We start from the raw sequence: 16,591 nt of genomic DNA on the forward strand, positions 1-16,591 counted from the left end.
GCGGGTGGTGACACCAACCGCGACTAAAGGGTACCTTTTATTCGCGGTTGGCCACACCAACCGCGACTAAAGGTGTTTTTTTAGTTTAAATCATAAAAACTTCAGAAAAATAAAACTAAATCATTTTAAAATCATAAAAATACAAAAAATATATCAAAAAATTCAGAAAAATAAAACTAATTCATTTCAAAATCTTAAAAATACAAATAATATATAAAAAATCAGAAAAATAAAAATAATTCATTTCAAAATCTTAAAAATGGAAATAATATATCAAAAAATTCAGAAAAACAAAACTAATTCATTTCAAAATCTTAAAAATGGAAATAATATATTAAAAATTCATGAAAATAAAACTAATTCATTTTAAAATCATAAAAATACAAAATATATATATATAAAAAGTTTCGCCTCTGTCTTCAGGCCACCTCCTGTCTTCCCGCCCCCGGTTCCCGCCATTTCTTACCACCTCTGTCTTCCCGCCTCCTGTCTTTCACGGGCTTGCAGGAAAAAAATTCCGAGGCGCAACTTCCGAATATGCCATATGGCGTGTGCACCAACGACATCTTCGAGAAGCTGCGCCACGGGAGATTTTCCAACCCTTTCCCCAACACTGTTAGAAGAGATGATGGAGTCTTTCACGGGCTTGCAGGAAAAATTTCCCGAGGCGCAACTTCCGAAGATGTCGTAGGGCGTGTGCACCAACGACATCTTCGAGAATCTGCACCACGGGAGATTTTCCAACCCTTTCCCCAACACTATTAGAGGAGATGGAGTCTTTCACGGGCTTGCAGGAAAATTTTCCCGAGGCGTATCGATGCTAGGTTGGCTTGTTGGTCTGCTTGCCAAGGCGTATCGATGCTCCTTTTATAGGCACGACGTGATACGTCTCAAACGTATCTATAATTTCTTATGTTTCATGCTACTTTTATGACAATACTCACATGTTTTATACATACTTTACATCATTATTATGCATTTTCCGGCACTAACCTATTAACAAGATGCCGAAGAGCCAGTTGCTGTTTTCTGCTATTTTTGGTTTCAGAAATCCTACAAAGGAAATATTCTCGGAATTGGACGAAATCAACGCCCAGGGTCTTATTTTTCCACGAAGCTTCCAGAAGACCGAAGGAGATACGAAGTGGGGCCACGAGGGCCCGTACCAATAGGGCGGCGCGGCCAGCATGGGGCCCTGATACACGTAGATGCACACGTCCGTTGGGAACCCCAAGTGGAAGGTATGATGCGTATAGAAGCAAGTTTCCCTCAGTATGAAACCAAGGTTATCGAACCAGCAGGAGCCAAGAAGCACGTGAAGGTTGTTGGTGGAGGAGTGTAGTGCGGCGCAACACCAGTGAAACCGGCGCCAACGTGGAACCTGCACAACACAATCAAAGTACTTTGTCCCAACGTAACGCTGAGGTTGTCAATCTCACCGGCTTGCTGAAAACAAAGGATTAAACGTATCGAGTGGAAGATGGTGTTTGTTTGCAAAGAACAAGTAAAAACAATGATTGCGATAGAATGTATTCAGATGTAAAAGAATGGACCGGGGTCCACAGCTCACTAGTGGTGTCTCTCCAATAAGATAACTAACATGCCGGGTGAACAAATTACAGGCGAGCAATTGACAAATAAAGATTCAATACATATCAACGATGATTACTATGTGATTTAATCAGGGCATTACGACAAAGTACATAGACCGCTATCCAGCATGCATCTATGCCTAAATAATCCACCTTCGGGTTATCATCCGAACCCCTTCCGGTATTAAGTTGTAAACAACAGATAATTGCATTAAGTATGGTGCGTAATGTAATCAACACAAATATCCTTAGACAAAGCATCAATGTTTTATCCCTAGTAGCAACAAGCACATCCACAACCTTAGAACTTTCTGTCACATCGTCCCGCATTCAATGGAGGCATGAACCCACTATCGAGCATAAATCCCCCTCTTGGAGTTACAAGTATCAACTTGGCCAGAGCCTCTACTAGCAACGGAGAGCATGCAAGATCATAAACAACACTTATATGATAGATTGATAATCAACTTAACATAATATTCTATATTCATCGGATCTCGCCAAACACAACATGTAGCATTACAAATAGATGATCTTGATCATGTTAGGAAGCTCACAAGATCTAATACAATGAAAGCACAAGCGGAGAAGACAACCATCTAGCTACGCTATGGACCCATAGTCCAAGGATGAACTACTCACGCATCAATCCGGAGGCGGGCATGATGATGTAGAGCCCCTCCGGTGATGATTCCCCTCTTCGGCAGGGTGCCGGAGGCGATCTCCTGAATCCCCCGAGATGGGATTCGCGACGGCGGCGTCTCTAGAAGGTTTTCCGTATCGTGGCTCTCGGTACAGGGGGTTTCGCGACGGAGGCTTTAAATAGGCGGAAGGGTAGGTCAGGTGGCCACACGAGGTGGCGACACAACAGGGCCACGCGGCCCAGGCCCAGGCCGCGCCGCCCTAGCGTGTCGTCGCCTCGTGGCCCCACTTCGTACCTCCCTCGGTCTTCTGGAAGCTTCGTGTAAAAATAGGCCCCTGGGCGTTGATTTCGTCCAATTCCGAGAATATTTCCTTACTAGGATTTCTGAAACCAAAAACAGCGAGAAAAACAAAGAATCGGCACTTCGGCATCTTGTTAATAGGTTAGTGCCGGAAAATGTAAAATAATGTTGTAAAGTATGTGTAAAACATTCAAGTATTGTCATAAAAGTAGCATGGAACATAAGAAATTATAGATACGTTTGAGACGTATCAAGCATCCCCAAGCTTAGTTCCTACTCGTCCTCGAGTAGGTAAACGATAACACAAATAATTTCTGAAGTGACATGCTACCAACATAATATTGATCAACATTATTGTAAAGCATATGAGATGAATGGAGTGATCTGAACAAAAGATTGCTAACAAAGATAATGACTAAGCAAATGAATCATATAGCAAAACTTTTCATGAATAGTACTTTCAAGACAAGTATCAATAAGAGTTGCATAAGAGCTAGCTCATAAGTAATAAATTCTAAGTAGAATGCATTGAAGCAACACAAAGGATGATTAAGTTTCAGAAATTGCTTTCAACTTGTAACATGTATATCTCATGGATATTTGTCAACATAGAGTAATATAACAAGTGCAATAAGTAAACATGTAAGAATCAATGCACACAGTTAACACAAGTGTTTGCTTCTAAGATAGAAAGAAGTAGGTAAACCGACTCAACATAAAGTAAAAGAATGGCCCTTCGCAGAGGGAAGCATGGATTACTATTTTTGTGCTAGAGCTTTTGTTTTGAAAACATAGAAACAATTTTGTCAACGGTAGTAATAATTCATATGTGCTATGCATAATACTTCCTACAAGTTGCATGTCTCATGCATAGAGTACTAATAGTGCTCGCACCTTGTCCTACTTAGCTCGGAAACACGGATTCTCATCGCATAACATATGTTTCAACCAAGTGTCACAAAGGGGTACCTCTATGCCGCTCCGTACAAAGGTCTAAGGAGAAAGCACGCATTGGATTTCTCGCTTTTGATTATTCTCAACTTAGACATCCATACCGGGACAACATAGACAACAGATAATGGACTCCTCTTTTAATGCTTAAGCATTCAACAATAGTTAATATTCTCATAAGAGATTGAGGTTGTATGTCCAAACTGAAACTTCCACCATGATACATGGCTTTAGTTAGCGGCCCAATGTTCTTCTCTAACATATGCATACTCAAACCATTTGATCATGAAGTCCACTTACTTGGACAAGACGAACATGCATAGCATCTCACATGATATCCAACAAAGATAAAGTTGATGGCGTCCCCGTAAACATGGTTACCGCTCAACAAGCAACTTAAAAGAATTAAGACACATAACTACATATTCATCACCACAATAGTTTTTAAGCTATTTGTCCCATGAGCTATATATTGTAAAGGTAGAGGAATGAAATTTTAAAGGTAGCACTCAAGTAATTTACTTTGGAATGACAGAAAAATACCACATAGTAGGTAGATATGGTGGACACAAATGGCATGGAGTTTGGCTCAAGGTGTTTGGATGCATGAGAAGCATTTCCTCTCAGTACAAGGTTTGGGCTAGCAAGGTTGTTTGAAGCAAACAAAAGTATGAACAGGTACAGCAAAACTCACACAAGAACATATTGCAAGTATTATAAGGCTCTACACTGTCTTCCTTGTTGTTCAAACACTTTACCCGAAAATATCTAGACTTAGAGAGATCAATCATGCAAACCAAATTAAACAAGCTCTACAGTAGTTCTTCATTAATAGATTAAACTACATGATGCAAGAGCTTAAACATGATCTATGAGAGCTCAAACAATTGCCAAATTGCCAAACCATATGCAGCACTTTCCAATTCCAACTAAATAGCAATTTAACAAAGCAATTAGCTTTCGCCATGAACATTAAAGCACAATTAAGAACACAAGTGTTCCATATGAAAAAGCGGAGCGTAATATCTCCAATATAAGAATGGTGGGATCCAACTTTATTCAAAACGAAACAAAAATAAAAGCAAACCGACGCTCCAAGTAAAGAACATAAGAATGTGACGGAATAAAAATATAGTTTCACTAGAAGTGACCTGATAATGTTGTCGATGAAGAAGGGGATGCCTTGGGCATCCCCAAGCTTAGATGCTTGAGTCTTCTTAAAATATCCAGGGATGAACCAACAGGGCATCCCCAAGCTTAGACCTTTCACTCTTCTTGTTCATAGTATATCATCCTCTTCTCTTGACCCTTGAAAACTTCCTTCACACAAACTCCAAGCAAACTCATTAGAGGGTTAGTGCATAACCAAAATTCACATATTCAGAGGTGACACAATCATTCTTAACACTTCTGGACATTGCACAAAGCTTCTGAAAGTTAATGGAACAAAGAAACTCATTCAACATAGCAAAAGCGGCAATGCAAAATAAAAGACAGAATCTGTCAAAAACAGAACAGTCCGTAAAGATGCATCTGGAAGGGGCACTTAACTTGCTCAAATGGAAAAACTCAAAACTAATGAAATTTGCGTACATATCTGAGGATCACGCTCGTAAATTTTCAGATTTTTTCGAATTTTTTACAGAGACTTATGCCAGAATTCGTGACAGACAGCAATGCTGTTTCTGCGCAGCGATCCCAAATATAACACCAACTTTAGCATAGAAACTTTACTTGGCACAAAAACATCATAAGGAGAGGTTGCTACAGTAGTAAACAACTTCCAAGACTCAACAATACAGTAAATAAAATAAAACATGGGTTATCTCCCAAGAAGTGCTTTTCTTTAACGCCTTTCGCCTAGGCGCGTAAAGTGCAAATCAAGTAACATCAAGAGAAGAAGCATCAACATCATTATTTTTCTTGCAAACACAACTTGTTGCAGAGGGTACCTTAGATGCTCCATTATCTAAATTTTCTATAGTGGTGCTAGGGGTTTTAGCAATTTTAGGCCTATAATAATTCTTTTGTTTAGGCACCTTAGAGGCATACATGAATTTTTGCTCTTTACCCACATAAGCTTTCTCCTTATACTTCAGAGAAGAAAAGGTTGAACCCAAGGTTCCCATAGCCTTTTCAAGTTCATCAATCCTATTGGTTTGATTATCCTGGACAACACAAGTTCCTAGGACACTAATTCTTTCATCAATTTCTCCTAAGGATTTATCAAGTTCATTAGTTTTATCAAGTAGCATTCCCAATTTAGTTTCAACACTTGGAAAAATTTTCTCTATGGTTTCCAATTTTTTTATAAAATCCTCAAGAGAGATTTCAATTTTAACTTCATTAATAGGTGGTATTCCAACTAGACTCTCAATGATGCAGCTAGCTTCTAAAGCAGGAGTACCTAGGAAATTACCTCCCGAAAGAGTATCAAGAACATACCTATTCCAACTAGATAAACCAACATAAAAGTTCCTAAGAAGGATAGTAGTGGAGTGTTTCTTAATGCACCTATGATGAGCATTACTAATTCTGTACCAAGCATCTTTAAAACTTTCTCCACCTTGTTGCTTAAAAGAACGAACTTCAACTTCAGGATTACTCATTTTAGCAGCAATAAAGTAAACTAGGCAAATAATGTAAAGACAAGTAACTAATTTTTTTGTGTTTTTGATATAGAGAACAAGATAGTAAATAAAGTAAAGCTAGCAACTAATTTTTTGTGTGTTTTGTTTAAGTGCAGCAAACAAAGTAGTAAATAAAATAAAGCAAGACAAAAACAAAGTAAAGAGATTGGAAGTGGAGACTCCCCTTGCAGCGTGTCTTGATCTCCCCGGCAACGGCGCCAGAAATCTAGCTTGATACGCGTAGATGCACACGTCCGTTGGGAACCCCAAGTGGAAGGTATGATGCGTATAGAAGCAAGTTTCCTCGGTATGAAACCAAGGTTATCGAACCAGTAGGAGCCAAGAAGCACGTGAAGGTTGTTGGTGGAGGAGTGTAGTGCGGCGCAACACCAGTGAAACCGGCGCCAACGTGGAACCTGCACAACACAATCAAAGTACTTTGTCCCAACGTAACGAGTGAGGTTGTCAATCTCACCGGCTTGCTGAAAACAAAGGATTAAACGTATCGAGTGGAAAATGGTGTTTGTTTGCAAAGAACAAGTAAAAACAATGATTGCGAGTAGAATGTATTCAGATGTAAAAGAATGGACCGGGGTCCACAGTTCACTAGTGGTGTCTCTCCAATAAGATAACTAACATGCTGGGTGAACAAATTACAGAGCGAGCAATTGACAAATAAAGATTCAATACATATCAACGATGATTACTATGTGATTTAATCAGGGCATTACGACAAAGTACATAGACCGCTATCCAGCATGCATCTATGCCTAAATAATCCACCTTCAGGTTATCATCCGAACCCCTTCCGGTATTAAGTTGTAAACAACAGATAATTGCATTAAGTATGGTGCGTAATGTAATCAACACAAATATCCTTAGACAAAGCATCAATGTTTTATCCCTAGTAGCAACAGCACATCCACAACCTTAGAACTTTGGGATTTCTATTTTCGTGCCCCTGCTTCGTTAGTTGTACTCAGTTTTCCCCAGGTCCTTAGTTTTTCCTCAGTTTTACCCAAACGTTTGTCTGAACCGCAGAAGGAGCTCGGACGGAAGGAATCCGTTAAGTTGACCGTTCCGTGCTGACGAGTGGGGTCGTGTCTTTTGTGGGGTCGCGTCGTGTGGGACCGCGTCGTGTGGGGCTGGTAGGAAGGGACCGCGTGGGACAGGACGAGGCCGTGTTTGTGGGGCCGTAGCGTGTAGGGCCGTAGCGTGTGGAGCCGTGTGGGTCCGGGACGGGGGCACGAGTGGTTTCGTCTCTTTCGCCCAGATTAGCAGTTTTCAATGTACCTTTTTCCTCTCTATCGCTCGATCTCATTCATATTTGATAGCCCAAATTGGTAGCAAATCTAGAGAAGCTTCTCCTTCTGTTTTTAACGCCATTCATTTCTTTATGCCTTCGTTTTTACCCAATCGGGTAGGAAATCTAGGGCACAAATCCGGAGAGAAAATATAGGATAAGTCGCATACGGCAACCAACATAGCATAGATATATTCAGGACAGATCCAAATGTAGTACCGATAGATCCAACATAAGCTACATTTTACATGAATTTAAGCTGCTCTACGAGATAGAGCGAGTCACATACGAAGAGTGCGAGTAGGCACGTTCAACGCCTCCGGGTGGCGCGTGTGACTCGCTTGGAGGTTGCGCGGTGAATCCCAAGTGCTTTGTGTTTGGCCATGTACGCATGCACGTTCACGGTCCTTCCAACTCTAGCGCCATATCTGCCAATGGATTCAGCATGGTTCAGCGAGGGTGTTGAAGTCGGTGTCGCGGAGCCTCCTGTTGCGAAGGGGCACTTGTAAATGCCTCGAGCAAAGGGGCCATCGTATTGGCCGGACTGCAGCCTCCCGAGGACGTGACGAGTCTTGGTGTGGAAGGACTCGTCGTCGCTTGTCGACGTCGCTGCTCTCCACCCGTCACGTAGCACCAAAGATCGTGCAAAAAACACGGAGTCAATTGCAACGATGATTGAACAGAGAGTGAACAAAAAATCATGCATGATAATATGGGCTCGAAAAAAGAGGTAGCCTCGGTTACATTGGACACACTTATATCCAGGATTTGAGTAAGTAAACCAAAGATCATGCACAACAAATTTGTACACACCAATTGTTTATCGACCAAACCCCGAATCAATTTAGGGATGCCCAAATATTCATCATCATCGGCACAAACACTAATAACGCAAGATCTAACACAAAAGGATCGAACTAGGAACAGACGAACAGTAATAACGCAAGATCTAACACAAAAGGATTGAACTAGGAACAGACGAACAGTAATAACGCAAGATCTAACACAAAAGGATTGAACTAGGAAGAAACGAACAAGTAATAACGCAAGATCTAACACAAAAGGATTGAACTAGGAACAGACGAACCGTAATAACGCTAGATCTAACACAAACTGATTGAAATGAGATAAGAACAAGGTTACCTCCGGCGCGTAGTCGACGATGGTGGTGTCGTAGGGGTTCTCCGGCGCGTCGTACTTGCACTCGGTTCGTACGGGTCCCAATCGAAGGGGGCCTGGACGGGGGCGGCGGCGGATGCGCCGGCTGCTACGTTGGAAGCGGCGACGGGGGCCTGGACGGGGGCGGCGGCCGATGCGCCGGCTGCTACGTTGGAAGCAGCGACAGGGGCCTGGACGGGGGCGGCGGCCGATGCGCCGGCTGCTACGTTGGAAGCAGCGACAGGGGCCTGGACGGGGGCGGCGGCCGATGCGCCGACAATGGGCATCTCATTCTTCTCCATCGCCGGCGGTTTTCTTCGGGGTTTTTCTTCGGTTGTGGAGAAGATGATGGGACAGGAGAGGCGGTTGCGGTGAGCCGGTGAGAACGTGCGTCGAGGGAGAGAAAGAGGGGCTCTATAAAGACGAAGGTGGCGTGTACCGCAACACGCGTCCGCTATGCACGGCTGCAGCGTGCACCGCTACACGAGTCTAACCCCGGGACGTTTGGTGTACTCGGTTATAACCTCGGGCCTTATACAGAAATTTTATCCGTACTCAGTTTTCCCCTCGAGGACTTAGACCGGCAAGTGCAATATACTCAGTTTTACCCTCAAGTAGCTGGTCAACAGAGAGTCAACAAATGAGATTAACATAGCTAATTGAGTCATTTCATGCGCAAAAAAATCCAAAAAATAAAAACATAGTGGCAACTACTCATGGAGTCTTCCTACGCAACCTGCCACCTAGAAAACCTTAACAAACATATATAAATCAAGTTTTACCACAAATTGCCACTTCTCAGAATCACTAGTGTAGCTATGAAGATGCATGGTTTTCCACCCAAACCCCTTTGGAAAACATCTTTCCCAAAACATAGTTTGTCTAAATGATGCCATAATTGTCACACTGATGTATATTTGAATTGCAAATAATTTGATGTAGCCCAATATGAATTATATTGTACAAAACACACATTTTTCATTTTGTAATTCTTTTGTTTGAATCCCTTAGTCTATTTACTATTTATGTGCCCTTGGATTCTTAGTACTACTCAGTTTTGCCCTCAAGTACTCGTCACAAATGCTCGAGAAGCCCAAACTTATCCCGATTGGTTGAGCCGTTGTCACACGGATCGACTCCACGAACCGTTGATCCACTGATCTAACGGGCAGTATACCCCTATCCGTCTCTTCGTGGCAACCTCTCTCTCTCTCTCTCTCTCTCTCTCTTCGTGGCCACCCATCTCTCTCTCTCTCTCTGTCGGTGGAGAATAAACATGAGGAATATAGTTTGGGATATAGTATTGGTATTTTGAAACGGCCTAAAAGTGGTATAATTTTGTTATAAACATGAGGCATACATTTTTGCTGATTTCGGCGATTGCATTATTTGTCACCCCTCTAACAATTATCAACTATCTTTAGCTGTCCTTTTCTTTTAGGGAATATAGTTTGGGATATGGTATTGGTATTTTGGAAAGGCCTAAAAGTGGTATAATTTTGGTATAAACATGAGGCATACATATTTGCGGATTTCGGGGATTGCATTATTTGTCACCCCTCTAACAATTATCAACTATCTTTAGCTTTCCTTTTCTTTTAGGGAATATAGTTTGGGATATGGTATTGGTATTTTGGAAAGGCCTAAAAGTGGTATAATTTTGGTATAAACATGAGGCATACATTTTTGCGGATTTCGGCGATTGCATCATTTGTCACCCCTCTAACAATTATCAACTATCTTTAGCTGTCCTTTTCTTTTAGGGAATATAGTTTGGGATATAGTATTGGTATTTTGGAAAGGCCTAAAAGTGGTATAATTTTGGTATAAACATGAGGCATACATATTTGCGGATTTCGGCGATTGCATCATTTGTCACCCCTCTAACAATTATCAACTATCTTTAGCTGTCCTTTTCTTTTAGGGAATATAGTTTGGGATATGGTATTGGTATTTTGGAAAGGCCTAAAAGTGGTATAATTTTGGTATAAACATGAGGCATACATATTTGCGGATTTCGGGGATTGCATTATTTGTCACCCCTCTAACAATTATCAACTATCTTTAGCTTTCCTTTTCTTTTAGGGAATATAGTTGGTAATTTCGGTGAATGCACACACTAACTTTGAAAACAACTACAAGTACATGTAACTGAATAATGGATTTGTAACAAGGTATCCCTTGTAACAACTTCTAGCGCCCGGTGAGCAATGATAAGAATCCGATCGTAATTATACAACAAAAAAAACAACCAGCCATCATATTAGCTTGCTTCTTCAACTCGATCAGTCTGCCTTAACCGCTTGTTCATTTTCTTCAGTTCTCCCTTCACTTCCACCGGTTCCGCATTGGGAGCATTAGGCATAATCGGAAGGTCCCTAATCGGAACGGCTCCTCTCTCCGCCGCATTCTCTACAACAAGTCCCCCCCTCCCAAATTGCGCCCCCCAATAGCGCCAATTGATTCCTGCAACTGAAGCCTATGAACGTACACATCGATCCACTCGAAATGCCTGCATTTCTTCAAGATCTGAAAACAACAACGTGAACCCTAAATCCCAAATTCGAGGGAATAACAAGAAAATCGAGAGAAAACGAGAGAAATTGGAGCGAGATCTAACCTTATCCCCCTCTCTATATGGCAAGCTCTCGCATGCAACGAACTCACGTCCACGGTTGCCGTTCTCGTCCGTCTTACAGATCGACCGCTTCAGAGGCTCCTGGCGTGGGCAGTCAGGGCATCTTGTCAAAGGCACGGGTCCATACTGCGGCCATGAAGAACGGGAGGTCGAAGAGAAACTAGACATCACCCGCGTGCCGGAGAAGGGCTGCCGCTGGCGGAGAAGAAGAACAATGGGGCGCGGAGAAAGAAAGGGGAAGCAATGGCACGGGCACGGGCACGGGGCTAGCTCGGGCTCCCATTTTGCAACGGTCACCTGGGTAAGCTGTGGGTCCGGCGCGCTAACGTGGACAAGTTGTGGGTCCCACGATGATCTGGATAAGTGGAGACGTGTCCACTGCGGGGCACCAACAGCGGCCCCACTTGCCAGCACCAACCAACGTCAACTAAACGGGATTCCTTCCGTCCGAGCTCTTTCTGCGGGTTATAGACAAGGGGGGGGGGAAAACTGAGGAAAAACTAAGGATCTGGGGAAAACTGAGTACAACTAAGGAGCCGAGGGCACGAAAATAGAAATCCCTAGAACTTTCTGTCACTGTCCCAGATTCAATGGAGGCATGAACCCACTATCGAGCATAAATACCCCCTCTTGGAATTACAAGTATCAACTTGGCCAGAGCCTCTACTAGCAACGGAGAGCATGCAAGATCATAAACAACACATATATGATAGATTGATAATCAACTTAACATAATATTCTATATTCATCGGATCTCGCCAAACACAACATGTAGCATTACAAATAGATGATCTTGATCATGTTAGGCAGCTCACAAGATCTAATACAATGAAAGCACAAGCGGAGAAGACAACCATCTAGCTACTTGCTATGGACCCATAGTCCAAGGATGAACTACTCACGCATCAATCCGGAGGCGGGCATGATGATGTAGAGCCCCTCCGGTGATGATTCCCCTCTCCGGCAGGGTGGAGGCGATCTCCTGAATCCCCCGAGATGGGATTCGCGACGGCGGCGTCTCTGGAAGGTTTTCCGTATCGTGGCTCTCGGTACAAGGGGTTTCGCGACGGAGGCTTTAAGTAGGCGGAAGGGTAGGTCAGGTGGCCACACGAGGTGGCGACACAACAGGGCCGCGCCGCCCAGGCCCAGGCCGCGCCGCCCTAGCGTGTCGTCGCCTCGTGGCCCCACTTCGTACCTCCCTCGGTCTTCTGGAAGCTTCGTGTAAAAATAGGCCCCTGGGCGTTGATTTCGTCCAATTCCGAGAATATTTCCTTACTAGGATTTCTGAAACCAAAAACAGCAGAAAAACAAGCAAGCGGCACTTCGGCATCTTGTTAATAGGTTAGTGCCGGAAAATGTAAAATAATGCTGTAAAGTATGTGTAAAACATTCAAGTATTGTCATAAAAGTAGCATGGAACATAAGAAATTATAGATACGTTTGAGACGTATCAGGCCCGTGCCGGCCTATGGTGTGGGGCCCCCGCGCCGCCTCCAACCCTACCCTTCCACCTACTTAAAGCCTTCGTCGCGAAAGTCCCTGTACCGAGAGCCACGATACGGAAAACCTTATTGTGACGCCGCCGCCGCCAATCCCATCTCGGGGGATTCAGGAGATCGCCTCTGGCACCCTGCCGGAGAGGGGAATCATCACCGCAGGGCTCTACATCATCATGCCCGCCTTCGGATTGATGCGTGAGTAGTTCATCCTTGGACTATGGGTCCATAGCAGTAGCTAGATAGCTGTCTTCTCCTCATTGTGATATCATGTTAGATCTTGTGAGCTGCCTATCATGATCAAGATCGTCTATTTGTAATGCTACATGTTGTGTTTGTTGGGATCCGATGAATATTGAATACTATGTCAAGTTGATTATCAACCTATCATATATGTGTTGTTTATGTTCTTGCATGCTCTCCGTTGCTAGTAAAGGCTCTGGCCAAGTTGATACTTGTAACTCCAAGAGGGAGTATTTATGCTCGATAGTGGGTTCATGCCTCCATTGAATCTGGGACAGTGACAGAAAGTTCTAAGGTTGTGGATGTGCTGTTGCCACTAGGGATAAAACATCAATGCTTTGTCTAAGGATATTTGTGTTGATTACATTACGCACCATACTTAATGCAATTGTCTGTTGTTTGCAACTTAATATTGGAGGGGGTGCGAATGCTAACCCGAAGGTGGACTATTTAGGCATAGATGCATGCTTGGATAGCGGTCTATGTACTTTGTCGTAATGCCCTGATTAAATCTCATAGTAGTCATCATGATATATGTATGTGCATCTCTATTTGTCAATTGCCCAACTGTAATTTGTTCACCCAACATGCTAGTTATCTTATCGGATAGACACCACTAGTGAACTGTGGACCCCGGTCCATTCTTTTACATCTGAATAGAATCTACTGCAAACTCTGTTCTCTACTGTTTCTTCGCATACAAACATCATTTTCCACACCATACGTTTAATCCTTTGTTTTCAGCAAGCCGGTGAGATTGACAACCTCACTGTTACGTTGGGGCAAAGTACTTTGATTGTGTTGTGCAGGTTCCACGTTGGCGCCGGAATCCCTGGTGTTGCGCCGCACTACACTCCGTCACCAACAACCTTCACGTGTTCCTTGACTCCTACTGGTTCGATAACCTTGGTTTCATACTGAGGGAAAACTTGCTTATATACGCATCACACCTTCCTCTTGGGGTTCCCAACGGACGTGTGTAACTGCACGCATCACGGCGCCGCTTCTGCTTTGTCTTTTTCCTCCGACAGGGCATCGTGCGCTACATGCTTTATCTCATCGAGCAGTGTGTCCACCCACGTGTCCTTATCCTGCCGACAGCTTTAGTCCCAGTTGCACCCACCAACCGGGACTAAAGCTTACCCAGACGTCCTTATCCCACAGATAGTTTTGTTAGATGACACAAAAACCACCTTTAGTCCCGGTTGCACCCACCAGCCGGGACTAAAGGTTAGATAACCAGCTCTGGATTCCTCTTCTTCCCGCCATTTCTTCTCGCCTCTGTCTTCCCGCCTCTGTCTTCCCGCCCACATTTCTTCCCGCCACTGTCTTCCCGCCTCCTGTCTTCCGGCCCACATTTTTCCCGCCATTTCTCACTCTATATATGTAGCCCGGCTTGGCCAGCATTATCACATCTCTAAAATGTGTCATCACTCTCTCATGGCTTCCACCGTACCCACTGATGCGTGTAGTTGACACGTCCGTTGGGAACCCCAAGAGGAAGGTGTGATGCACACAGTAGCAAGTTTCCCTCAGTAAGAAACCAAGGTTTAATCGGACCAGTAGGAGTCAAGAAGCACGTTGAAGGTTGATGGCGGCGAAGTATAGTGCGGCGCAACACCAGGGATTCCGCGCCAACGTGGAACCTGCACAACACAACCAAAGTACTTTGCCCCAACGTAACGAGTGAGGTTGTCAATCTCACCGGCTTGCTTGTGAACAAAGGATTAACCGTATTGTGTGGAAGATGATTGTTTGCGAAGAACAGTAAAGAACAAGTATTGCGGTAGATTGTATTTCAGATGTAAAGAATAGACCGGGGTCCAGAGTTCACTAGAGGTGTCTCTCCCATAAGATAAATAGCATGTTGGGTGAACAAATTACAGTTGGGCAATTGACAAATAAAGAAGGCATAACAATGCACATACAAATATCATGATGAGTACTATGAGATTTAATCAGGGCATTACGACAAAGTACATAGACCGCCATCCAGCATGCATCTATGCCTAAAAAGTCCACTTTCAAGTTATCATCCGAACCCCTTCCGGTATTAAGTTGCAAGCAACAGACAATTGCATTAAGTATGGTGCGTAATGTAATCAATAACTACATCATTGGACATAGCATCAATGTTTTATCCCTAGTGGCAACAGCACATCCACAACCTTAGAACTTTCGTCACTTGTCCCGATTTAATGGAGGCATGAACCCACTATCGAGCATAAATACTCCCTCTTGGAGTCACAAGTATCAACTTTGCCGAGCCTCTACTAGCAACGGAGAGCATGCAAGAACATAAACAACTCATATATGATAGATTGATAATCAACTTGACATAGTATTCAGTATCCATCGGATCCCAACAAACACAACATGTAGGATTACAAAGAAACGATCTTGATCATGATAGGCAGCTCACAAGATCGAGCATGATAGCACAATTAGGAGAAGACGACCATCTAGCTACTGCTATGGACCCATGGTCCAGGGGTGAACTACTCACACATCAATCCGGAGGCGATCATGGCGATGAAGAGACCTCCGGGAGATGATTCCCCTCTCCGGCAGGGTGCCGGAGGCGATCTCCTGAATCCCCCGAGATGGGATTGGCGGCGGCGGCGTCTCTGGAAGGTTTTCCGTATCGTTGCTCTCGGTACTGGGGGTTTCGCGACGAAGCCTATATGTAGGCGGAAGGGTAGGTCAGGAGGCGACACGAGGGGCCCACACAGTAGGCCGGCGCGGCCAGGGCTTGGGCCGCGCCGCCCTGTTGTGTCGCCACCTCGTGGCCCCACTTCGTCTCCTCTTCGGTCTTCTGGAAGCTTCGTGGAAAAATAGGCCCACGGGCGTTGATTTCGTCCAATTCCGAGAATATTTCCTTACTAGGATTTCTGAAACCAAAAACAGCAGAAAACAACAACTGGCTCTTCGGCATCTTGTCAATAGGTTAGTGCCGGAAAATGCATAATAACGACATATAATGTGTGTAAAACATGTGAGTATCATCATAAAAGTAGCATGGAACATAAGAAATTATAGATACGTTTGGGACGTATCAAGCATCCCCAAGCTTAGTTCCTACTCGCCCTCGAGTAGGTAAACGATAACAAAGATAATTTCTGAAGTGACATTCTATCATAATCTTGATCATACTATTGTAAAGCACATGAGATGAATGCGGCGATTCGAAGCAATGGTAAGACAATGAGTAAACAAATGAATCATATAACAAAGACTTTTCATGAATAATACTTTCAAGACAAGCATCAATAAGTCTTGTATAGGAGTTAACTCATAAGGCAATAAATTCTTAGTAGAAAGCTTTGAAGCAACACAAAGGAAGATATAAGTTTCAGCGGTTGCTTTCAACTTTAACATGTATATCTCATGGATAATCGTCAACACAAAATAATATAACAAGTGCAATAGGTAAACATGTAAGAATCAATGCACACAATTTACACAAGTGTTTGCTTCTAAGGTGGAAGGAAATAGGTAAAGCTGACTCAACAATAAAGTAAAAGAATGGCCCTTCGCGAGAGGAAGCAGGGATTAAATCATGTGCTAGAGCTTTTCAAGTTTTGAAATCATATTGAGAGCATAAAAGTAAAGTTTTGAGAGGTGTTTGTTGTTGTC

Source organism: Lolium rigidum, chromosome 3, assembly GCF_022539505.1.
Source record: "Lolium rigidum isolate FL_2022 chromosome 3, APGP_CSIRO_Lrig_0.1, whole genome shotgun sequence".
Taxonomy (NCBI): Eukaryota; Viridiplantae; Streptophyta; class Magnoliopsida; order Poales; family Poaceae; genus Lolium; species Lolium rigidum.